At 43.9% G+C, this 26,698-nt stretch overlaps 1 protein-coding gene across 13 annotated transcripts in view; it reads right to left on the minus strand.

The window, feature by feature from the left end:
• ADGRL3 (adhesion G protein-coupled receptor L3) overlaps positions 1-25,539 on the minus strand; it is a 489,715-nt gene extending 464,176 nt beyond the window's left edge. For all 13 annotated transcript variants that reach the window (XM_030948024.1, XM_030948015.1, XM_030948022.1 and 10 more), the window contains exon 1: positions 24,720-25,539. The gene's annotated coding sequence lies outside the window, so the exon portion shown is untranslated. The remainder of the gene's footprint in view (positions 1-24,719) is intronic.
• Positions 25,540-26,698: the final 1,159 nt, after the last annotated feature.

Raw genomic sequence — 26,698 nt, forward strand, 5'->3', positions numbered from 1 at the left:
CTTTTTCCCCCCAAGCACCACTGACCAGAGAACTCTCAACCTCCATTCCTGTAATACCTATAATTAAGTACCTTTTACTTTCCTTTGATGTACAGAAGGCAGAACTACTGATTTTTGTCTATTTGTTTGACTAAGAGTCACAGAAATCACCATTGTCTTCAATTACCTTAGCAGGATTAAAAAATATTTTTTTCCCCTTTGCATGGATACAATGCCACTGGATAGATTTCTCCACAATAATCAACAACCAGGTTTTAAGTCTCCTGTTAGCCGTGATGTTCTCTTTTCACTAACCTGGAGTCATGCTTGCCTTTCACCAGCAGGAAGGGAAAGGTCTCATTCCTAGGAGACTGTAATCCAGATTACATTACTTCCTGTACCTGGGTCCTTCTGACCTCCGATACACGCACTGTCTTGCTTCCTCCTACATTCACATACAACTCCTCCAACATAAACCCTCACTTCTGCAAACAGGCATTAAGGCAAGGCACCTTTGTTCTTTAAGCTGAAGTAGGACTCTAAGAGCCTCAAATGGCACCTGCTTCAGATAGCTCTCTTCTACTCCAAATATTATACCTAGAGACATCCATGTCCACGCATGCTGCTGCATCTAGCCAAGAAACTGTTAGCACTTTGCAGCCCTCAATTTAAGAGCATCAGTGTGTGACAATTAGATATATTAAATTCTGTTAGGCCAACAAAACTTATGATTTAGCTAACAGAACAATACCAATAATTTATATGTATTTTTTTAATCAGTGATTAATCCGCTAGACAACATGCTTTGATCATGGTACTCGTGGGTTTCACTTTTCCAAAAAAACCCATTACAGATATGCAGGCAAGTGCCAAGTTACACCACTACCTATAATTTCATTCTCCTTGCTGCCAAACTGAGCCTGGGTCTTTTACTATGCGTACAAATGCTAATTACAGCTCAACACTAATGCTAATCCTGACATCTGCTAATTAAAAGATCACATCTTCTGCAGAGTCAGCAGTGCTATTCAAATGAAAACATTAATCAGTTTAAAATTTAAAAAAAAATCAATCAACAAAGCAGGAATTTTAGTCCTTGGTTCAATTAATATCAAAGTGCAAACTGGGAGTACTCAAGAGCAAGTGTCAGTACATTCTTTGGGAATATCTAATGTTCGGTGAAAAGGAAAACTTTCAGCACTGTGTGATTTTTCTGTTCTCAGTAACTGTCCACTTCCTCTCTTACACCTTCTTTAATCCTCCCTTCTGTGCAACCAGAGCACCTCATAAACCCAAGAGCAGCCCATACCAACATCCCACAGTCAAACCAAGGCAAGCACAAATATCTACATGTGTATATATTCAAATACCTAAGAAGTCCCACTTCAGCTTCATGGGACCACTTTCCTCTACAGCTAACAAATGGACCTACAGGATCAGGGCTGTCTTGGACAGCTACAACCCATTAACACACTCACTAACAATGACTTGGACAGGACAGCCCAGATTTGCTTCCCATTTCAGCAGACACAGTAGGCAGAGAAAAAGGATAAAAAGCAGGATGCATCCATCCCATGAAATAAAGACTGAGATCATAAAACCCCACCAAAAAGTCTACACAGGGCTCCTCAATTCACCCATTCCTACCTCAAACGCTGCTTTACATCTTGTCCCCAGTCCTTGTTTTTCCTGTAAGGGATGTCCATCCATTTCACCCAGAAGAGCCCTCCTGCACGGTATCTTCACTCTCTCCATGAACTGAGCTGCTACTTTCCAGACCCTGCTTGCTGGTTGCTTCTTTGATTAATTTCTTTAGTGCTTGGAAACCATGGTACAGGTGCTCCACAGACAAAGTAGCTCTGCTCAGAGTTCAGATTATGAGGACATTAGAACCAGACAGACTACCCCAATTTCCAAGGAAATCAGAAGAAAATTGAGCTTTTGAAGAGATGAAGAGAAGGTGCAACCCAATGGCATCCCAACAACAGCAGTCTCCTACAGAGCAATCTTTTAAAAACCAAATTATTAAGTGCCAAAAGGACACCTATTGGTAAAGAGGAATGGGAAGTTACCTCAAAACAAACAAAAAAAAATACCTTGCCTTAGTGGGTCAATACTCCTGCAACCCTCCAAAAGAAAGACATTCCAGTAACGGAAAAAGCCCATGGAGCAACGACAGCTTCCAAGGCAGCACTGGGCAAGAAGGAAAATAAGGTTTTTCATTCATTTAGCATGCTGCTGCTCAAAATTTATTTAAAATAAGCTGCATTTATTTTGCTGGAGCTCAATAGGAAAAAAAAAAAAACACTTTAAATTTTTTATACCAGTTAATATTTGTATTTATGAGGAAACCAGAAATCAGGTTTACTGCCTTTTTAACAGTGTTAATATGAAAATGCTTTTTTGTAAGATGCCAAGGTTTCCTCCCTTCTTAGCTACATGCCCTGCAATTGCCATCTTACCTGCACTTTAAAATTTCCATTTTGGTGAAGTCTTACACTGTAATATATCTTTAGCTAATAATACACTGCAGCCAGTTATAAATTAATCACATTGATAAAAGGTCTAACAAAGTCACCAATATCACTCTGTAATGCACATGCAATATTACCAAGTCTTATTTGAATAGAATAGGCAATTCAATCAAGAAAAAATGTGACAGAGACTTCCGACTGCAAAAGAATCTTAAATCATTAATGAAACTAAGAATTTAATATATGCAAATTAAATTATATATGCATATTTCAATGGGCTAAAAGTTTATGCGCATACTTTACTCAGGAATCTGCCTTGTGATACGATTAGAAAGAAATGGTGGCAATTCAGATTTTTTATTACTTTGGACTGTGAAGTGTTCATATAATTTATGTTCACCTAAAAAGGTACAAAACCCCATCAATTAAAGCCAGGCTGCAGATGGTATAAATAGACTGCAGCCCCACTGAAGGTGCTATAAGCACTGTCTCAATACATCATTTGAGGTTCAGGTCTCACTAGACTCCACTTGTAAAAAGCAAACAAAACCTGAGGTTATGAAAAACCTGGAACCAGCCTGCACAGAATTCAAAGAAAATAATTTCAGGCCTCTCCTCCTCTGGTAATCAAATTCAGCAGCAGGTTCAAAAGTTACCAGGGCATGGCATAGAGGACACTGACCTGTACAACCATTAAATAAGCTTTCTCTCCTGGCAAATCACTTTTTAAAGGCAGGAAGGGAATATGTGATAAAATATTAATCTTATTGATTGTGCTCTAAGGAAAAAAAAGGTTAGGATCTGATTGCAGAGGATGTGACAGCTTGTGGCTACTAAACATCTCTTCAAAATTACTATGTTGGATTTTTTCCCTTTTTAGTAAAGTAGACAAAAAAAACATTCCCCTAATTAAATGCCAAATATTTTTGACTTCTGAAATCAACCCAGTATTTCCTGCTATAAGCCATTTACTGGGAAGACAAAAAGCCAGGCAGGCAATGGGCCCTTCAGGAAACATTTTTACCCCCAAGCACAAAAATTGTATTGATAAAAACACACACATTTATGTTACCACAGTGAAAAGCATCCACTGGAGCTCAAGGCAGCAAACAAGAAACAAGATGTCATTTTCCAGTTTGAGGTAAATGTACTAATTTAACACTGACCCCTTTTTTTTATTTTGCTTTTTCTTTTTTCCTTTTTTTTCTCCCAACAGATTAACAACACTCCCAAAGGAGAAATCACAGCAGAGGGGAAGTTCTGAGGCAGATGTTCCCAATGTGTGGTACCACGTCCAGCTAACACAGAATTGGTACCCACAGAGCCAAAACTGAGCAACTTCACCAGGGGCACAGCAGCAGCAACTTCTGCCAAGATGCTCAGCCCTCCCCATCTGAGGTGAAAATCTGGTTTTAGGCTCAAACCCCAGAAAGCCAATGCTCAGCTAAAAGGAAGGATTTCAGCCCTATTAGTGCATCTGTGTAAAAGCTTTGTTGAATTAAGGCTCTGCCAGTTTACATCTCTTCCTGTTATCATTTCTCCCTGGGCTAGCACTAAATCACATAGGATCTAATGACCTAATTAAAACACTTCTTAACACTCACAGCATTTTTGATGCCAGCTTTCAACACAACTAATGGCAAATGAAGGTTAATAACTGGTAATTATCATACCCCTTTTAAAGATTTTGTTTTTAAACAAAGGAGTGAAAATATAAAAATAAATTACTGCAAGAAGAGAGCAAACATACATGCAATTCCTGAACACTGCTAAAAACCATTCACAAGAACAGCAGTTGTGGCTGTAAAACCCAAATATTAAAAACATTCAATGCATTCAAGCAGGATGAATCTTAGACACCGCACATTCTCAGAATTTCAGCTTTAAAAATGCCACCTGTAGAAAAAGCTATCTAAATACTAGTTTACCGATATAGAAATCAAAACTGGTATCTTGCCAAGATACAGCTATTGAAGTGCAGATACAGCTACTGAAGTGCTTCCTGTAACTTTTCATTGTTCTGTAAACAAGCTGCTTCTTTGCTACACTGCCTTTCATATACATTATGCCAGCCAATCCCCATGGCCCATTTTTACTCATAGAGCTTCAAACTTACATGCTTTAAAAAACAAACAAACAAAAGACAATCTTTAAAGACATTATAACAAAAACCTCCCACCTAACATGACACTACAGAAGCCTGAGCAGCTTCACTAGCAGTTTATATTAACAGCTGCTGTAAAACCAGTGGGAACACAAGCCTACATTAAAATAATATTTGAGCTTTTCACAACAAGAGATGAGCAGATTTGCAGAAATACAAAATAGTATTCAGAAAGCAGCCTGTGCTTGGAGTTGTCTATTCAAGTGTGTCCTTCAGTAGGAAAGGCTGCTCATAATGCAACACCTCAATGCCATCCAGGCTCAATCAGTTCTTACAGAGGCAGATGCTAAGTTGCACTGAGCAGAGCCTCTAGTGTATGACAAGCTCTAACCAGAAATGCAGCTTTCTCCAGTGAAAAGATTTGTTCAGAGTTCAAATTCACAAATATTAGGAAAATCACTGAAAATAAAATTCAACTGAGATAAAATTAAATATCATGTTTAAATCCCTTGAACCCTGGCTCAGTCAGGAAGTGTTGCCTGGGAGAGTAATAGAGATTTTGAACTCAAACTTAGGAGCTTTACAGATCTATAGCCTTCAAACTGCTCCAAGTTGTTTTTTAATGCTAATTAATTTTATTCAAGATGAACACACATGTCTTTGTGACCCCTCAAGAAAATTTTGGGAAGAGGTCTGTGCAAAAGCATTTCACTCGGCCACTGGAGTTTTAGGGGACAATGCTGACTTGAAAGTAAGTAGAGGTGTTTGATGCACTGATAAACCCCCAGCAAATGGAGCAAAGTAACAGGACTATGCTCTAAACAGACCAAAAAAAATCATAAAAAACTGTCATGAAACACACATATCTTTTCAGAAGACTATGGAAGGCATGAATATACTTGATAATCAGTGACTTGAGACAAAAGGACCAAGATCAAGGGCTACCAAGTAACTCTGAACAGAACATTCTCAATCCCCTCAATCAGAATTGTTCATTTCCAGATGAAGTGGCTAAAACTTCCAAGCAATATTATTAATTTATTTTTCTTTTTTTTTTATTTTTTGAGGTAATGAGTCATACAAAATCATTCATTGGATCTAACTCCATATTGCTTTCCTCCAATTTTTTAATTAAATCTGACAATTATTACCATAAAGCATAAATTATTTTTAAGCTACACTGAAGTAAACACTCAGCAACATCTGCTTTGCTTTCATTGTTCATTAAAACTTATTCAGAACAACAGAAGTTTTAAATGCTCCATCACTAGTTGTTATTCTGTATTTAAATACTTCGATCAGCTCTCCTCAGAAAAAGCAGCATACACCATTTTCCATCAAGACTAAAGAACAAAGAAATCTTCCCTTGGACCTCTAATGAGGGCAAAATCATCCAACGGCACCACAGAACTTCACCAGCTGCTAAAAAAAAATACAAAAAACTCAGCCACCAGTGTGAGACTGCTACTGTATGCTCCTAAAATCCCCATCTCCATCCAGTTCAAAAGTCAGGGCTGCTCAAGGATTCAGTCACCTGCTTAAGAAATTAAAACCAATAGTGTGGAGAAGAAACCAGCACCGAGTAATTAGTAACAGGGGAGTGAATTTAGTGCTATGTATCTGCAATATTGATGGATTCAGGCATGTCCCATGCATATATAGCTCTGCTTTGGAGATGCAAGATGCAGCTTGCTCTCTCACCTCTCTTTCTCCAAAGTTCTGTGCAAGTTTCAAAATGAATTTGCATGATGATGAGGTTCAATTCTGTTAGTTTTCACTGCACTATATTAGAAACAGCAGGAAGAAAGAGAACAGAACACACCTTGCTAAGCAAGTTACCATACATATACACACACACATCTAGAGAACCACAGAATCATCAAGGTTGGAAGAGACCTTTAAGATCATCAAGTCCAACCATCCACCCAACACTGCCACTGTAACCCTTAAACCACTAAATCATCACCCAGCACCAGATCCAGACACCTCCTGAACACCTGACAGTGGATCCCATCAGGGCCCACAGACTTGCGAGTGCCTAATTGGCAGAGCAGGCCACTAATCATTTCCTCACAGATTCTGGGGGCTTTGCTCATCTCCCCATCACCAACTTCCAGCTCTGAGAGCTGGGTATCCTGGCCCTGACGTTGAAGACTGGGGCAAAGAAGGCATTAAGTCCACGCGTATGTATGTATACATTCCTACTCACACATACTCCTGTGTAACACACATATTTGCAATGCTCAGTGTTCCCTAGAGCAGGAGACAACCAACACACTGGGGACTGACCTTAAGATCACCTGAGACTGGAAACAGGAAAGAGATTCCAGCACCACAGAGCAAACATCACACACACTTTGAGCAGCTCTGCTCTGTCCCACAGCTTGTGCTACTACTAGGCAGTCACAAAAAAATTAGATGTAAACCAGCCAGGAAGCTGATCCCAGGTGAAAACAGCCCAGCAAGATTACAAATTCAACAGAGATTTTAAAATTAGAGCTTCATTTCCCAGCTTGCTTGCCCATACAGCCACAGAAACAGATGGGAAATGAAGAGGGTTGATTTGGGGGTGGAGGGGAAGCAGTCAAAACTTGCACTGGAACATCTGTCCAAACTGCAGTTCTCAGGGAATCAAGAAAGGAAGGTAGAAAAAAATATTTTTTTTCCCCGAGTTTTTGAAGAGACTAGACGGATCTACATATACCCTATTCATAGGACATAGCTTTGTAAATAAATCATTAATTCGCCAGAAATCAGGAGCTTAGGGCTGCATTCTGTTAAGTTCCTCTCCCACCCACTGGCTCAGCATCCCAGGGCACCTACCCAAGGGATGCCTTCCCACACAAGTCAAGGCAGACACATCTCCCAGCATCTGCCTTTTCAGACTTCTATGTTTGCAGTCCTTGAAAGAAAACGGGAGAGCAGAGGTGCAATTGCTCAGGTTTGCAGGTTACTCCATGTTCTTGAGGAAAAAAAAAGTCATGGAGGTACAAAAGCCCCTGCTGGGAGTCCCACTCATAACATACAGAACTGCACAGGCTCTAATAGGAGGAATCACTCATGTGCCACCACACTTGCATGTATTTTTGTGATATTTAAGGTACATGTCTTACACCAGCTGAAGTGAGAGCTCCTCCTGGGCACAAGCTCTGTGAAGATCAGGGACCATTTCAATTCCTCTCCATGCGCTTCCTGATGGATCAGCTTTGCTGTGCCAGGTACCAGCTTATCACACAGATTCACATTTGAATTGGAGATGCACTGCAAGCCAAGGAGAGTAATTTCCTGGGGTAGATTCACCTTCTCCATCTTAAGGTATCTGCAATGTAAATGTCTCTATCTGAGTTTGGCACCTTAGGCTCCCTTTACAGCCAGTGAAGAGAAATAATCTTTTTAGGATGCAACTCATCTGACATATTTTAAAGGTCTACATGAAAAGGAAAGGAATCATGTCTCAAAAGTGCCTGCCTCTTTCCATTAGACAGAAGGTCAGTTTAAATGATTAACTTTCATACAGACATCTCAGACCAGATAAACAAAACTTACCTCATCTTTTCACTTTTAAAAACAAAACAAAAACAAAACACAATTCACAAAAAACAATCCCAAACAAACAAACAAACCCACGCAAAAGCCCATCCCAAAAAAAAAACCCAAAATCAAAACAAAAGACCACAAAAGCCAGACATGCTGATCCCATGGCAAAAGTGGGATGCAGAATAAAAGAATGAAGTTATAAAAATACCAATTAGCTATTCAAACAAAGCAGAACAATGCCCGCTTCCTGCCCACCACACTTCAGCACTGCAGTAAAAGCTCACTAATGAGCCAGTTAACCACACCAGGCTTATTCACTGCCTACAGCAGTGACCAGCTGATCGACCACCAAACATGTCCCAGTGGATGCTCCCCAGCTGCAGCTCAGCCCAACTCAGTGTCTGGGAAGATACCACGAGAGCAAGGCAGGCTGTCGTCAGAAGGTCACTGGGACCTTCTTCTAGATCTTTGACCAGCTCAAATAATTTTGTTCAGGAAGAGAAAAAGGCAAAGTTGCAAGAGTGCCATACTCATCAAAAAGCAGCCAGTATAAGCTCAAGAAATTTGGAGCCAAGGTTAGTTGTAAGGAAAAGCTAAGCATTTGTCACTAGAAAAATATACACAGGCAGGATCCAAGCAGCAACCACTATTTCTGAATAAAGCAATTCAAAAAAAGAAAAAGTTTTGTATCTTTATTCTTTTCATATCTTAACTATAACAGGTATTATTTCTGGAACAGCAACATCATCTAAGGTATCTCCAAAATTCACAGGCTTTGGCACACTGTGATTTTGGTGAAGTTGCTGTATACTTGCAACTTCCCACTGGAGTGTTCAAATATCATTTTTAATCAGTGGCATACTTAGAGCTGTCCAAAGTGAAAAGACATGAAACGATAAAGGTCAGCACGTGGGCTGAAGGCAGTTCAGCAGATGAATCATGGGGCACAAGGGGATTATACCCTGTCACACTCATACAACTGAACTCAATTCTTCTGCTGCCTGGTCCTGCAGGCAACAGTCCTGTTAATCATAACATTATAATACACATACAATACATAAGAGGTGCATAACAGCCTCTATGTTACCAGGTATCAGTAAAATAAAGTGACGAGATATTGTACTTTCAAATGAAACTTTAATTTCCCCCATATTTTAGCAATATTACGAGTCACCACTAGATAACTTTTCAAAGATGTCCCCACACTGAACGAAGCAGATATTTTCAAGCCTCTTTAAGCTGATTCACCCTTTACTTTTTCAGGCAACCTCTTACATGACTAATGTGCAGGAAAATTCAAGTCCACAACATTCAGCTCTCAATTAGAGGCCATTTTTAATTAGCTACAAACACTATACCCAAAGACTGTATCAGCAGCAACTGGCCTGAATCAACACAGAGTTTTTGAGGAAAACAAACAAAGCAAGCCCACACAAGAAAACCTCATTTGGCCTTCATCCAAGCATGCAAACTAAGGGACATTTCCATATCACTTTGAAGATTTCAGTGCACTGGCCAAAACCAAATTAATAAGGGAAAGACAGCTTCTTCTCAGTTTAATGACAGAAACTGTTTCTTTACCATACCCTTACCTGACAAGAACAGGACAGAGACAAGCACAACAAAATCATACCTATATGAAAAAACAGGAAACACATTTTTCACTGGTCTGATATCCTAAAATGTAAATAAGATGAGAACTGATCAGCAAGGTGGTGGAAAACTCAAAAGGGAAGGAGAAATTTAAAAAAAGGCCCCATTCATCCCTTCATAATCTCTTCACTGCACCCAGAAAATGGAGGCAACCACAAGGCTGTCTGCTCATCCTCCTCCATTGACACACACCAATACCGCTTTTGCCAGGATGTGACACCAGCACCTAGAGCTGAACACCAAAGGGCAAACATTGCAAGGCTACATCAAGATCTCACAATGTGATTTATGTGTGGCTCCCAGCAGGTCTTCCCAGATGATGAAGTGTCTTGCCAGCAGCTGAAATCTTGATACTGAGACCACAGGCCTGCATTGAACAAAGCGTTGCTCCTGCTATTATTTTATCCCGTCCTGCTCATGAAAGATGTTCTGATTAATTTAAATAATTGCTCCTTGTTACAACAGCACCAGTAGATACACATTGATCATCTTTACGTACCCTGGATGCTGGACATAATGAGTCTGGAAATGAAAGTGGAGAAACTAAAGAAAATGGAGTTGGCATCCAGCTAGGAAAAAGTTGGAGTAGCCAGGAATCAGCCCCTGCTTTGCTGGAAGGGAAGACACTTTGTCAGGGCACAAAAGGATCCTCTTTTCTCCCTCAATCAACAGAAAATTAGCAAGGAGGCTGAAAACTTAACATAATTACACAGCAACCTTTGAACCTTATTACTGCATACACACACAGGTTTAACTGTATGGCTGTCATTAGTCCCTTACTCCCTAACACAAATTAGCCGTCCTAGGCAAAATTAGGCAAAAACTCAAAAGGAGTAGAAAGCAAGAAATGTTACGAAGTGCAATAATTAGTATGCACTGCAGCTGGACACCTTGTGCTGCCTCCAACACGGGCACTATCCCCTTCCCACAGGTTTTGTAGTATCTGGCAAAGGAGGTTCCCTTGAGCTCTAAGGAGGAACGTTCCCTTCCTTATGGGATTTGCCTAGCATTGGGTTTTGCCACCAAGAGCGCTGGCACATCGGGGATCTTCAGCCTCAAAGTCCACACAACTGTACAAAGTCCTCAAGTTCTGCACAGGTGACTTCCAGACAGGAAAGAACTGTAAAATACCTTCTGCTTCCATGCACATTTGTCAGGGACCATCACATTTCTCAGGATGGAAACATCACTGGTGCTTTCACAATGTGCACAAACCCAACCAGCACACCCAGCACATGTGGCAAGCAAATTTTATTTTCATTTTTAAAAAATAGTTCACCTATAGGAGCAACAAAATGTTAGTAAAAAATGCCACCTCCCTTTTTTAAACAGCCACCCGAGAAATTTATCGGTGGTGGATTTTTTGGCTCATTTTCAAGTCCCACTGAAAGTTCAAAATTAAGGGAAATGCTATAGCTCTGCAGCACCTACATAAAAAAAGAACAAAAATTTTAAATATTACAACAAGATGTCATTCTCAGTTCAGAAATAAATTATCAGACTCAGCTCAGGAACAGATACATATGGAGTTACTTGGACCAAGTTAACTCTATAGAAGAGCAGATGTCAAGTAGACTTCAGTCCAGTGAATTTTCCATCTTCCTTTTCCTGTCTGACTTCTAGCTTAAGGAGAACATAATGGGACCATTACTTTTCTAGCAGGCTGTGCTTTCATATGTAAATTTTATCTCCATAAAGGACCATTTTAAAATACTTGGGTTTTTTTTAAGGCTGGATTATAACCCAGCTTCCACACAGGGACCCAGATGAAACAAAGCCTATCTGAGCACCTCACTGAGTTCCAACCAGAGCCAAGAACACCTGCCATCCTTGTGCAACCAGGAAAATGGTTATAAACCCAGCTCTCCTTGACCTTACCCTTACCCTTCCTCTTTGTCTGCCACCATCCCAGGATGATGATTTCATGGCAGGCAGTTTCACCACCCTCAGAACCAAGCCAGCCCTGGGGACACCATCTAGGATGCTCAAAAAGAATCATGTTTGCTGGTCTTTGACTCATGGCTCTGGGCTCATAGTCTCTGCTAAAAAGACAACTCCTATCCGGCTGCAGATATAGAAGATATTAAATATGATGGTCAGCTACATGCTTACAGGCCATATTCTTCCTCAGGGTACCATATACACAAATCACCTTGCAAGGAGAAACTATTCTTGAAGCTCAGGTAAACATCATGGCAAAATATGCAGGGCTCACAGACACATGAATTCCTGTACTTCACATCCAGCCTCAAAAAATCTGCATTTGGTATCTGTTGGGATTAGCTGTGCAGTAGGGGAGAAAAAATATATGCATAATTCTAAGTTATTAGAAAGTCCTGAGAGCTGTCCAGCTCCCAGGAAAAACAATCCCCTTAACCCAAGACCAAGGAAGGTGGGCAGCTTGGCACCTCAAGACACCATTAAGGCATGGAACTCACATCTTCTCTCAACTCCTGTAAGGAAAGGTTTTGAGTTTACCTCTAGAAGGAGGAATCACTTCATCACCATCTATCCTGATGTGAAGACAGCTGCTCTACAATACAGGGAAGCAGTGGGACAGATCGGGATTGATCAAAACCCAGTTTTGCAGCAGAGGCCCTCTGGGTCTCCTTTCCTTTAAAAGTGGAATTCCTCCTTCTTTTGCAGGGGAAGGCTAAGTCACTCAGAAAACTCACACATCCAACCTTCAAAGTCACCACAGCCCACTACTGAAAAAGAAAGTTTAAATTAATATACTTCCAGGTACTCATGTTCTCAGCTTCACATTGGGAAAAGCAAGTCATGTAGCTGTGTGTCAGCACCTGAAAAACCTGTGCAGTTCACACATTCAATGAATTTTTATCCCAGTGAGCTGTATGGAAAACAACAAGGAAGTTGACTGTTTTGTTGGAAAAACAGATATATACCACTGTATGTCCAATAATGTTTCAAAATTGAAAGCTCCTGTGGAATATTTTTCCCTGGTGAAGGGAAAAAAGGGTTGCACAGTAGCTGTGCCCAATAAAAAAGCATGGTGCTTTCAACTGTCATGGTTTAACCCCAGCTGGCAACCAAGCCCCACAAAGCTGCTCACTTGCTCCCCACAACCAAATGGTTCACACTAAAAGTGAGAACACTCATGGGTTGAGATAAAGGCAGTTTAACAGGTAAAGCAAAAGCTGTGCAGGCAAGCAGAGCAAAACAAGGAATTTATCCAGCACTCCCCATGGGCAGCCATATCCCAGGTAAGCAGGGCTCCATTGCACACAGTGGTTACTTGGGAAGACAAAAAGTCACCACTCCAAATGTCTTCCACTTCCTTCATCTTCCCCCAGCTCTAAATGCTGAGCATGATGCCATATGGGATAAAATATCCCTTGGGTCAGCTGGGATCAGCTGTCCTGGCTGTGTTCCCCTCCCAGCTCCTGGTGCACCCCCAGACTCCCCGCTGGTGGGGTGGGGTGAGAGGCAGCAGAAGCCTTGACACTGTGTAAGAGCTGCTCAGCAGTGACCAAAATACCCCTGAATTATTGACACTGTTTCCTGCAGAAATCCCAAACACAGCCCCACAACAACTACTGCGAAAAAATTAACTCTAGCCCAGCCAAAACCAGTGCACTGATGATAAAAACATGTAAGATGAGAATATTTACCCACATTTCACATCTTCTCCTTGTTGGACACAATACAAGAGGTTAAACACCCTGTGGTGAAGTCTCCGTTCATCTCACTGACTTGGAATTATCATAAAACACAGGACTGCTTAAGGGCATCAGCACTGACGACAGGAGTCAGCTACTATCAACTACATCAGCACTGACCACAGGAGTTAAATCCCTGCTTGGGGATTCATGTGTTTTGATTTCTTTCACTTCTACAAAATTTAAGCATCTTAAAGCTCTAGTTAAAGGATAAGATTATTGATACAGAGCTAGATATATACATGCATCACTTGATATGCCAAACCATATGTCAACAGGGAAGTCTGAAGTGTGTAAATCTTGATCTGAAAATAATTCTCAGCAGAACCAGAGCCTGAATCTGCAACATAAGATAATACCCTAAATTCTATTCTCACACCTGTGCTCTTGTGCTATCTTCTCCCCCCAATCACATTGCAAAACTCTGCACAAAAAAAAAGTCCAACCCCCAGAACACATTGCACAGCTGTCTCACTGTCACATCTATTATTCAAGAAAGGTCTCATTGAATAAATGTCTGTTCAGAGGCTCTAAACAAATTTCATTTCTGAACACTACTGTCTGCAGCGCGGCAAGCCATTTCACCAAGATAAGATCACACATTTAATCAAACGCTTCAAAAAAGAAATACACACCGAGTTTGCTTAATAATGTCAAATAATAAAAGTGCAGCACTGGCAGCATACTAATTTTTAGTGCTCTTTCTTCTTTGAGGGTTGTCTCAATAGTCAAGGTCAACCGTACATGGGATTTCTTCTAATTAGGGCTTCTGGTAATGGAGGACCTGCCTACTCTCACCACTTAGCCATGGTTTTCCCTACAATGAAGACATCTCTCTTTCATTTTAAATTAAATCACTGCAGCATCCCACCGAAGTACAGAAGACAAAACTGCATAACTCTGCTAATTCAATAGAGGACACAAATGAAAGAAACACAAACCACAACTTTGTGGTCAACAAGCAATCATCCACACAAATATCTATGGTATAAAAGTAAAAGTGATTTACAGGGGAAAAAAAACCCAAAATGTGATTATCTGCTTGATGTTTAACTATAGCTCCTACTGCATTACAGCACAGACCTATTTTGAGTTAGAAACTGGGAGTGGACTTGGCATCCCTAGGCCAAAATATACTTTGCCCTTCATTTTATTGTAGTTATAAGAGGAACCAGCTCAAAAATCCAGCATTATGTTACTGTTACTGCAAAATACATCTGTATTACTACAGACCAGACTTAAATGGTGTTCTTCACTAACTTGTCTATTACTAATTACTTATTTATGCATTTAAGTAATCAGCTTTACCACAATGACAACTGCTGAAATAGGCTTCACCCCCAAATTACATGAACTTGGGATAACTGCGGACTCTTGCTGTGCTCAAGGCTGCAGCTTGAAAAGGGTCAAACAAAAGCTGGCATCCTCACCCTTACAGCCTGGCTCATAGGTTATGCTGGGCTGCCCTTTGCTTCCTCGGGATGAGGGAGCAGCCAAGCATAAAAGCATTGGAGAAGACAACCCCCCATCTGCTGCTGCCAAATCTTAAGACAAACAGTGAGGCAGCTCTGAGGTATATTCCACACCATACCACATTTTCTCTGTCAAAAACATCCCTGCAGACACTGCGGAGGTCCAGATTCTCCCCCTGAACAGGAAAATTGCAGCTTAGCTTAGGCTGGCATAAACAACTGCTTGAGTCTATTGGCAAACATCTTTCTACATGTTTCAAACATCTTGAGTTTCACGCAGGGTCTCAGCTCCACTGCAAACACAGGGCTGCTCAGTTGGGAATATCCTCATGTGCTCAGTGATGTGTGCCTGTATTTCTCACCAAAACAAGGTTACTTACATAGGTATCATTCCCTTGTTGCAGTGGATATTGTCTACCTCGACTTCAGCAAGGCTGTAGACACTATCTCTCACAACATCCTCACAGGCAAGCTCAGCAAGTGTGGAAAGGATGAGGGTACAGTGAGGTGGATTGAGAACTGGCTGAACAGCAGGTCCCAGAAGGTCACAGTCACTGCACAGGGTTCATCTGGAGGCCTGTCACTGGCGCTGTCCCCACACTTCAATACTGGGCCCGGTTAATCAGTGACTTGGACAAAGGGACAGATGCCCCCTCAGCAAACACAGGGATGACACAAGCCAGGGAGGAGTGACCAATTCCCTAGAGAGATGTGCAGCTCTTCACGAGAAATCATCTGAAATCATCTGAAAATCAGCAAAGGCAAATGCAGGGTCCCACACCTGAGGCGGAATAACCCACACACCAGCACAGGCTGGGGCTGACCTGTCAGGAAGCAGCTCGATGGAGAAGGACCTGGAGGTCCTGGTGGACAACAAGTCCACAACCCAGCCAGGTGTCCATGTCTTGTGGCCAAGCAGGCCCATGGTATCTGAGGTTCATTAGGAACAGCATTGCCAGCAGGTCAAGGGAGGTGATCCTGCCCCTCTACTCAGCCTTTGAGAGGCCTCACCTGGAACTCTGTGTCCAGTTCTGGCTCCTCAGGACAAGAGGCATGGAACTCTTGGAGCAAGTCCAGTGGTGGCCAAGAAAGATGAAGAGGAGCCTAGAGCATTAAGGGACTGGAGCATTTATGGAAGAAATTCTTCACTGTGAGGGTGGTGAGGCACAGGCACAGGTTGCCCAGAGAGGCTGTAGATGCCCAGGCAATGAGTGTTCAAGGCCAGGTTGGATGAGGCATTGACCTACCTGGTCCAGCTGGGAGGTCTCCCTGCCCATGGAAGTGGTTTGGAAAGAGATGATCTTTAAGGTCCCTTCCAACTCAAACCATTCTATGATTCCATGATCCTGCTTCTCTTACCGAGATATAAGTAACAGGCTAAGAGAGCTGAGCCTGTTCAGTCTTAAAGAGATGACTGAGAAGGGATCTCATCAATGTCTGTGAGTATCCAAAGGGAGGTGTCAAGGGGATGTTTCCAAGCTCTTCTTGGTGGTGCCAAGCAATAGGACAAGAGGCAACAGACAGAAACTGAGGCACAGGAAGTTCCACCTGAACATGAGGAAGAACTTTTTTTACTGTGTGGGTGACAGAGCACTGGAACAGATTGCCCAAAAAGATTCTGAGTCTCCCTGACTGAGGATATTCAAGGACAGTCTGGATGCAAACCTGTGCAACGTGCTCTAGGATGATCCTGCATCAGTAGGGAGGTTGGATCAGATGGCCCAGTGTGGTCACTTCCAATCTCATCCGTCCTGTGATTCAGTGATTTCAGCCTCCCTTTTGAATATCAGTGATGTTGTACAGAACAAGGCTCCCCACTCCTGCAACTGAAAGACCTCACACAGACTTTAGAAAGACTCATTGCAAATTGGTGACCTACTTAAGGAGATCTATAAAGTGCATTATGATTGTAATTGTGGGTCCCTTGTCAGAAGGTCACAAGTTATCCCTCTATGCAGCATAATTGCTATATTTCAAATACCTATCAGGGAGAATTTTACTCAAAGAAGTATATGTCATTTTGGAGTTGTACCAAATAAAGCAGCAATTGTAACATTACATTCTTCTAAAAAAAAAAAAAGAAAAGACACACAGACATTCCACACACCTGCATCCATTAAAGATAATCCAAAATGACATTTTCTTGAAGAAGTCTGTGCTGTGGGAATTGCAAGTGCAGTAGTCACATCATAATTTCCCTCGGAAGGAAGTGGGATAGATACATCAAATTTTCCAACTATTACAGCTTGTGATTGCAATATCCAAAATCCAAAGGAATGACATTTTAGATTACATACACAGTTCCAACAAGCTTTAGCTGATAAACAATGTCCAGTATAGAAATCTGTGGTCTGCTGGAAACAGGAACGGCTGTTCTCTGGATACTCCAGATAAGCCATCTACTACAGGATTACAGACCCGCACTGTGTACCTCCAGACAAAGTTCACATTAAAAAAACATTCAGGACAGAATCCCAAAATCTTTTGTAAATGCAGGGAAAGAAAGGAGGGAGAGAAAACAAACAAACAAACAAACCCAAACAAAAAATGCAAAAGAACGCAGCAACAGAAGTGGTAAGTAAGGATTCACATTACACAGCACATATGGGTAAAAAAACCACAACATACATCTTGCTGAAACAAAAACACCCAAACAACAAAAACCTGTGCCCTTTGAAGCGAGTGGTGGGAATTTGCACCATTTTGAAATCACAGTGTTTCAGACAGTAACACGCACATGCAAAGGCAGAGCAAAAGAAAAGGAGTTAACATGATCCCTGAAATTCTCAACTGTCTCCATCAGTGAGATGTATTCAAAAAGACAGCTACAAAGGGTGCTTTTTTTATTTCCTTCAGCAGTCTTTGGAACAGAAAAAAATAAAAATAAATAAATAAAATAAAATTGTGGGGGAGAAGGAAGGGTAAAAAAAGAGAAAAAATCCAGACAGCTACTGAAAATGTCCTTACAGGGTCAGCTGTCACGGGAATGTATTTGAGTATTCAAGGTACCCACCCATGCAGAACATCAAAAACTGGGCTTGGGTCCCTCCCCTATTCTCACGGGCTTGAGCCAAGGCTTGGTTTGTGACACTGAAGAGCAATGCAGGGCAGTGTCTCTGCAGGGCTCCTAAACAGAGACCCACTGATCAAACAGAACAGGGGCACTGCTTCTGCTTAGCGCCTCCCTCGTCTCCTGGAGTCCTCCAACACAACACACTGGCATTAGCACTAAAAAAACAGTAAACAGCTCAGCAGCTCCCAGTGCTGGGGTCTTCTGAGCTAAACTCCCCATCCAACCTAGGCCTGCCCAAAACTAGGCACCATACTTGTAGCTAACGTGCCCCTTACTCCTTGCTCAAAGGAAAATGTTGACTTTCCCAAGTATGCTGCAAACAGCACTTCTGCAACACACTGAAGCTTCTCTTCCTCACTCTGAGGGCAATGAAAAAAAATCTCATTAAGGCAGGCTTGGGATCAGCAACTTCAGAATGGAAAAAGCCTGCTACAACAAATAAGCAAGGACCAGAACTGACTCTGATAAAATGTGGTTGCACAACACATCTGAAAATGCGGTTGTTCTATTTTAGTGTTGGACTATTAACCAAGCAACTCAGTTAAAATTTTACAACTGCAGGCCCATGCACAAGTTATTGTCCATTACTGCACCTACTAAAAAAACAACCAGAAAATAAATAGGGAGAGTTTCCAGTAAGACAATTAAAAAAAAAACAAAACAAAAAAACCCCACAACTCTATGCATCAGCGCCATCATTTCACAAACAAAACTTGTGTATGCACACACATGGACATACACATGCGGGTACATTTATGTTTTGGGTATAGGTGCAATTCTCAGATTTCACCTAAAGCCAAAATTCTGTTTCATTTCCCCAACTTTGACAAAAAAAATCAGAACTGGGTCTATTCCCCAAATCATGGTATTTCTATGTCAACATACGTGCCTGCCCATGATAAAGAGATGTTCTAAGACTGCATTAGTCAGAACGTTCCTATTCCCCAAACTTTAAACAGTGTTCATTGATGCACTGGCCTCACCTCTGTAAGTGGATTCTTGGTTTCTAGGGACTGGCAAAGGGACTTACTGTAAAAACTCATATATTTTGTGTGCAGTGACTCTCACAAATGAATTACTTGCCCTTGGTATAAAACCACTAAGAGTCTTACCCAAAGGGGCCAGGTTTAGACTAGACCTCCTTTCAGAACAGTGCTGCGCAATGCTGGCACCTCTGAGCAGGATTTTGCAGTAGGGCAATTCACGGCTAAATTTTAAGCATCACTTCTACAAAAGCACAGAGAGTCCTATTTAATTTTATTTTAACTTTGCATTGCTGTAAGAAAACACTCATGTTGGTCCTTTGTATTTATGACACCCTGTTCTAAGTTTTAGAAATGCACAGCTCCGTTCCAAAGTTCAAAATCAATGACTCTACCTGATATAAATCAATGCAAACTGCAATCAAATCAGTAAAGCTCTCACAATTAATAGTAGCAAAGCTATAATCCAAACTACTCAAAACACTGTGCATAATATTTCAAAGCTGTTCCCTGACAGGTACCCACTGTAATGAATCGGAGTTGTGCTACAGGCCTCTGAAGCATTAGGTTTGTAGCCACTGAAATAATTCCTGTGTAATTAGTCACATGTTGATTAACGTGCTTTAAAAAAATAATTTTCAAAAATCCTGGCAGAGCGAGCACCAATGGATGCTCTGTAAAGGTTTATTACTCTTAGGCATTTAAATGAAATCTACAACTTCATATTGCCTAACTGGGACAGCTGCCAAACTCCTCTTTGCTTTCCTCAGAATGGTGTCTATTTCATGACCCTTGAAACTGAAAGCTGTCAAGTCTCAAACAAAAGTGTCTTGATTTTAATTTTGGACTGTTTTCACAAATACATTTTAGAAGTGTACACAGATTTCTACTCTTCCTCTGTGTTCACTGCTTTGTTTGCCCTGAAATGCCACCTCTGGCAAAGATATTACAAAACAATTAGTAGAAACTTGATGCTGAAGCAGGGGAATGGTTTTGAAAAGATACCTCATCTGAGATTCTGGAGCTTCTCTTCAGAAGATACCACATGTGAGATTCTTGAGCATCTTCCCCTCATAGGGAAGCCAACAGAAGTGTTCCACTGACTACAGTGGGAGCTCCCATCACAGATGCAGCAGTACCTCCCTTGGATGGGAGTGGGCCCGAAGAAATAGAGATTAAAAGCTCAAAAAGGGAGGGGGAAAAAAAGACTCAGATAGAGGAAAACAGAGGTTTCAGGCAGGCTGAAAAAAATCCCACCCTGAGCACCACTCAGTAAGTAAAACTGTGGTCCACAACAGTTTAAAATGACATTTCCACTGCCTGAAAAGACTAGCTACCTTGCTGTAGTTACAGATGCTTGGTGCAATGACTGGTAAAAGCATCTGCCTTACAGGCAGAATCAGAAGGCTCTCTGAAAAGACTGCTGAAGTAAAAGCTGTAGTGCCAAGGTGTCTTTAGAGAAGTTGTCCTAAAAATGAACACTTAGCTTGCAGACAGGAATTTCAGACTGCACTACAGAGATCATCTAGTGAGGAATGTAAAGCAAGCATTACACTGCAAACCTGGGGGCCAAAACCAGGCAATGAGATAACGTCCTAGATAGAATCACATCACAGATTTGAGTAGGAGGTGGTTTCCTTGCCATTAAAGTAGGCAAGAATTAAAAGTAGATGCTTAAAAGCAAAGTTCTCCTTCTACTTCATCAGACTGTTCTGGGAGCTCCCACTGCCACCAAGCAGGAGGATGAGATCAGGGAGTGCTGGAGCATCTCAACACCTACAGAAACAGGACATACTCACATGCATCCCAAGCAGGGTTTAAGGAGCCTCACATGAAGTGCTGGTGAGGATCGTGACAAACATTTGGCAAGGCAGGCATGACCCCAGGAGATGAGGCAGTCAGAGGCTAGCATGTCACACCCCCTTACTGGGACAGGTACATTCCTACAAACACACCAGTGCATACTGAACTCCTGCAAATGACAATTTCTAGCTCTCCATCCTGCAACTAAAAGCGCTGCCTGAAGACATAGCAGAGACTGAAGTGTGGATGTACACTCAGAATTTGGCATCATGGTGCATTTTTCATATTCTCATCCCAGCAGGAGGGCATCTATTGAATGAGAAAAGGACCAGCAGGGAAGAAATGGGCGTCCATAAACATCTCTTCAGAATGTTGATGCTCACCAGTACATCCTACCCCAATAAGCAGCCCATCAGAAGGGGCAGACAAAACCTTGTTTATTTTGCAGGGCTGTCTTGATGTTTCAGTACTGTCCTCATCAACCCATCAATATTGTGATGTCTATCTCTCAGATGATCAGCACTCCAAAAAAAATTATTTTTGAGTTGTTCTTACAAACCTCTTGTGATATGTGAGAAGTCTCTAGGGAATGAAAATCTTTATCAAAATCACTCCTATCGCAGCATTCAGCTGTTTCCACAATCACCAAGTAATATAATTACAAAAGGAAAAAATAAAAGGAACTTATTTAAAGCATAGAAATCCTTATGCCTATTCTCCATGCTTTAGCTTTTCCCTGATCCATTCTTGCTCCCTGAATTCCGTCTTTCATCAATCTTTAACCCATCCTTTATATCGTGTCATGCATTAAATTGCTTCCTAGTCAATCTACACCAGTCCCAACACTATTAGTAGTAAAATTACTAATAAATCACCCATTCCTAGGACTTCTTCATTTACAAAGACTTCCATCCCCCGTGTGCATGCATAAATGTGTTGATGATGCATCCACTCATGCTCTGAATGTGAAAACCCTGACGGCAGCATCAGGCCCTCCAGCTGAGTGCTGCCCAAAGCTAAAGGTCATGCACATTCCTGTTCAGTCCTGGCTGATCATTTGCTCTACCTGTCTCTAAATATCTATTTATTTATTTTTCTAACAGCCCTGCAACACTGGGCTGAGATGCCCAGCTCATCAGTCAGCTGGCTGGATGTGCATGCCTGCATTTTCACCTACAAACCTGCTTGCACTTCCCTCCCACCCAGCAACGAGCACCAGCTTCATGTTTGCACCAGCAGGCACTGGGCAATTTGCTTTCTGTTTCAGGAGGAAAAAAGCCTTTCCTGCAATCAGTGCTTGGACAGGCAAGCTGAGCACCTCTGCCACATCACCCCCGACTCGGAGGACAGACGTGGTCCCCACGGCATCCCAACCTGGGGGATGAACAGCCAAGCAAACAAAGGAGGGGGGTGGAGGGCTGGATCCGGCATGGCACAGGGACAAATTCAAATATCCTAGGCTAAGACATAAACTACTTCATCTCCGGAGGGCACCAAGAGTCTGAAACACCAGCTCCCACTCTTGTCACAAAAACACATCTCCATGAGGACTCAGTAGCCTCAACTTAATAAATACCACTAAAATCTCACTGCCCGCAAAGCAGCACTCAATGTTTTCACTATCATCAATCTGCACTGTCATTTATCTTGTTCTGGAATTCAATGCAAAACTAAACATACCTTCTCCTAACCACCCCAAGAAGAAAAGGCAAAATACATACTTTTCAATAATAGAAATTATTTGGAACTCACAGGTGAAGACTACTAGCTTTACAAAAACTTCAATCCTTTTGGAAATAAATACACCAGAGATTTCTATCCACTTTATTTTTTGCTAGCAGGTAACAAGACAGCAATCACTTTATAGTAAATAGCCTAAAAAAAGCCTAAATAAGGAAAAAGTACTCTTAAAGTACTCTTAAAGAGCAGGAACCAGAGCAGCCTCGACCACAACAAGGGGGTCTGACTCCTGTTCTCTCAGAGCAGTTTAATCTTTAGGAAACAAATACAGCTTTACCATGGAGCCCTAACCTGAACTTTGTCACCCAACATTGGCATGGATCTAAAGTGACGACTGCAGACTTTTTGACAGCAGCCCATTTTAACCTGTAACACCTGGTTTACTCCCATGAAAAGCTCCATGGAAGAATTCTTCCTAATGAATGCACAGTAGAAGCCTGTTCGTATTGCAAACCCCTGGAAATGATGATAAATGAGCTCTACAAAGCACATGCTACTACTCAATACCAAGCAGGCAGCACTGGCTGCGCTCTTAAGAGGCAGCATTCCACAATGAAAATGGAATTTATTTCTTTTCAACTCCAGGGAAGATTTCCTTTCGGTCAGCTTCGAAAATTTTGATCCTACACTCTGGAATAATGAGTGCTGTAATACAGAGAGAAACTGCAGCCGGCAGACTACCTCTCTGCCTTATATCAAGAAACAGATGGCATTTTCGCCTTTTCCCTTGCATCTCAGACTCCCTCTAAGCAGCTGGCTGCCTGGAACCAGAACTGTGAGAGTGGAAATGGCAATAACTCCTAAGGAGTGATCTAAACAGGAAAGTAAATACAATAGACATGGGTTGTTTTAGTTAAAACGATAATGAACCCCACAGTTGACAAGCAGAAACAATACATTGCTGTTGGCCAAAACACGAGCTGTTTTAACTACCGCAGAGAAGAATCTCATGCCTATCAGGAAAGGGAGAGAAAGAGAGGCTCCTTTCCTACCTCGCCACCCCTCAAGCAAAACTACACATCTGCCTGTCTATAGGGGAAAAGGTAAGGAAAAAAGCCCAACTAAATGTATTGGAGGTCAGCGTTACTTCCCTGGACAACTCCGGGTGCAAGTCTGCTGATCAAACTCAGTCCTTGAAGACAATCCCCCAAATACCCAGGGCACATCTCTGGGGTAGTGTAGCTACATCTTCATTAGCACTAACGGGCACCAGCTGGAGGCAGGCTCCTTAAACTGGGAAACAGGGCTGCTCTCCGGCTGATGGTTCCTCCCGGCCATCAGCCTTACAACCGCTACCTCCAAGTTACGCGGTCAAAAAGATGATTGCAAGGGGAACACAAATAAATAATTAAGGGAGCAAATAAAACAAAGGGTTAAAAGGAAAGAGGCATTAAAAATTCAATTCCAGCTATACATATCGGCCCTCGCTCAAAACAAACGCCAGTCCTATACTAATAAGAGGCAGCAAAGGCAGCCTCATGGGCAGGAGGAGGTGGGAGCTCCGCACATCCCTACCTACACCGAACGCTTCGCTCTCCGGCTGCACGGCAAGGCGAAGCTCCCCGCGTCTACCTGTAACCCGGGGCTGCCGGATTCACACCTCTACCCAGCCCCTCATCCACCCACAGGCAGCCCCCAACACACACCCCCAATTCGGCAACATCCTCCCCTACTCATGCCCCCTGATATCCAAGAAAGCAATCGCTTCTCGAGGCACCCTTCAGCGATTAAACGGCAACGCAGATCCACGAAGGAGTGGACATGAATACGGGGGAAGAGGGGGAGAAGGGGAGAGATTGAGGAAACATAATGAAACTCACGAATTCCTCAGCGTAACACCAGCAAACCCCCCGGTACAACGTAGTGCCTTTCATAGAAAAAGACCAAGAGAGAGCAAGAACAAAACCTACCGGGTCCCCTCTATCTCCTCACTGTCTTTGCCACCCTAGCTGCCCACAGCCAAACCAGGAGCCTACAAGGCATTTCCAAACAAGATGCACACCCCTAGTCTCCACTGTCGCCCAGCATGCACACCCAGAGAGATGCTCCCCCGTTACCTGGAGGATCCAGCCCCCCTGAAGACAAACTACCCTTATTAGAGCATAATTCAATCCAAGCGTGCGCCCAGGGCGGCCGGCACCCTTCAGCCCAGCGCAAGCGGGCAAGGGAGCAACTGAGGGCCAGGCAAGGGCTGCTGAGCATCCATCCGCTCCTTAGTTACCTTTAGTCACCTCCGGCTCCTGAGATGCGAGTCCCCATCAGATCCTCAACAACCTGCAGCAGGGAGCTGCTGCCACAATCCAGCCATTAAAACCAGAGGTGGGAGTAGGAAGCAGACCTGGCCACAGTACCAAAGCCCCCAGCCAGGATGAAGAGGGGGCCGGACGAGAAGAACAGACGTCCCCCTCAAACACGAAAAATTAAAAAAAAAAAAAAAAAAAAAAGGAAGAAGTAAAAGTCTTTCCTTTTTTGCCGTGTTCTTCTGCTACACAAGCTTCCTCCCGGAGGACGAGTGTGTGAGGATGGGGGAGGCGATCACTCCCTCCTCTTCCCCGCCGTCGCCGACCCCTCTGGACGAAAGCCCCACTCCGATTTACCTCCTCCAGGTGGGCAACTTCAGAGCAAGGTGATGTCTCCGGAGCCGGCGCCACCGGCCAGGCGATTCGGATGCGGCAGAGTCATTGCCTGTGCTGCTGCTGCCGCTGCTGCCGCCGCCGCTGCTGCTGCTGCTGCTGGGGAAGAACAGCCGCTGCCGAAGAGACCACCAAAAAAAAAAAAAATAAAAAAGGAGAGAAATCTTCCACCATCCCCCTTTCTCTCTCTCTCCCCTCCAGCACCAGCCGCTCTTCGCATCCGCTCCCCTGCCCGCGGCCCCTCGCTCCGCCGGGGCTGGGGGACACAAAGGCGCCCGCGCAGAGGGAGGCGGGTGGTCCTCAGCCCCCCGCGCTCCGCAGACACCCTGGATCCTTCCTCCTCTTCCTCCTCCTCCCGCTGCGGAGACCGCCAGCCCCGGCGCGGCGCGGCTCGGCGCGGGCGGGCGGGCGGAGGGGGCGGCTCCGCGGGCGCGGAGGGGGCGGCTGGGCGGGCGCGCCCCGCGCGGTGCTCAGCGGGCGCGGGGGGCCGCATGGCCGCCCCGCCGGCTCGGCACGGCTTGGCTCGGCACAGCGCACACGCTCCACACACGGGCAGCGCGCTCCGGGGCGCCGGGACCCGCGGCATCCGCGTCCCCCGCAGGGCCGGGCCGGGAGCGGGGAACGGGGCCCCGGGGAGGAGGCGGCGGCGGGCGGCGCGGCGCTGCTGCCCTGCCCGGCGGCGGCCGCACGGAGCCGGGCGGGCGGCGAGCCGAGGGGCGGGGGAGAGCCGAGAGCCCGGATCTGGGTTGCGCGGACGCGGGCTCCACCTAGCAGCCGGCCGGCACCGCACCGCACCGCCGCGCCCGCACTGCCCCACACCGCCCGCACCCGCTGCGGTCCCAGCCCCCCGGCCGCCACCACCTGTCCCGCAGCCCCCTCCCGAAGGATCCCGCACCGCCCGGTTGGACGCTCTGCCCGTGGCTCCCCTGGCAGGTAACCAATGGCAGCCTCCACACAGGGCACGCACCCCGCCGCACACTGGATCTCCCAAGTCCCGATTGGCCGCTTGGAATTTTGTGCCCATCCGAGCGGCCAATTGCATCCTGCCCTTGCGGCACCGATCCATCACCGGTGCGGTTCCCTCAGCCCCGATTGGGTGCTCTGCCCGCCGCTGCCCTCCCAGAAAGCCAATGGCAGCTTATGTTTCCAGCTCAGACCCATTCCTCGCTAGATTCCCCCGCTCACCGTTGGCCTCTCAGCCTGTTGTCCGCATCCAAGCAGCCCATCCGACCCTACCTGCTGGTCAAGGATGGTCTCCCTGCTGCCCGGCACAGGGATGGGGCTCAGGGCAGCCTGGCATCAGCTGTGGCAGCAAGACACACTCTGTCCTTGCCCTGGCACCCCCAGCAGGTGGGAAACATGAACCCCTTCGTCTCCTGAGAGTCAGGAACCTACAGGAAAAGGGATAAGAAGCCTGTGTTTATGTTAACATTTGTAATCTTACATGCTTACATGGGACCTCCAGAAATAATGGTGCTTGGCTGGAACATGCTAAACACTTCCCTCACATACCAAATTGTTTGTTTGGTTTTGGTTTGTGAGGGAAGGACCTAAACAAATTAAGCTC

Source organism: Camarhynchus parvulus, chromosome 4 (assembly GCF_901933205.1).
Source record: "Camarhynchus parvulus chromosome 4, STF_HiC, whole genome shotgun sequence".
NCBI classification, from domain to species: domain Eukaryota; kingdom Metazoa; phylum Chordata; class Aves; order Passeriformes; family Thraupidae; genus Camarhynchus; species Camarhynchus parvulus.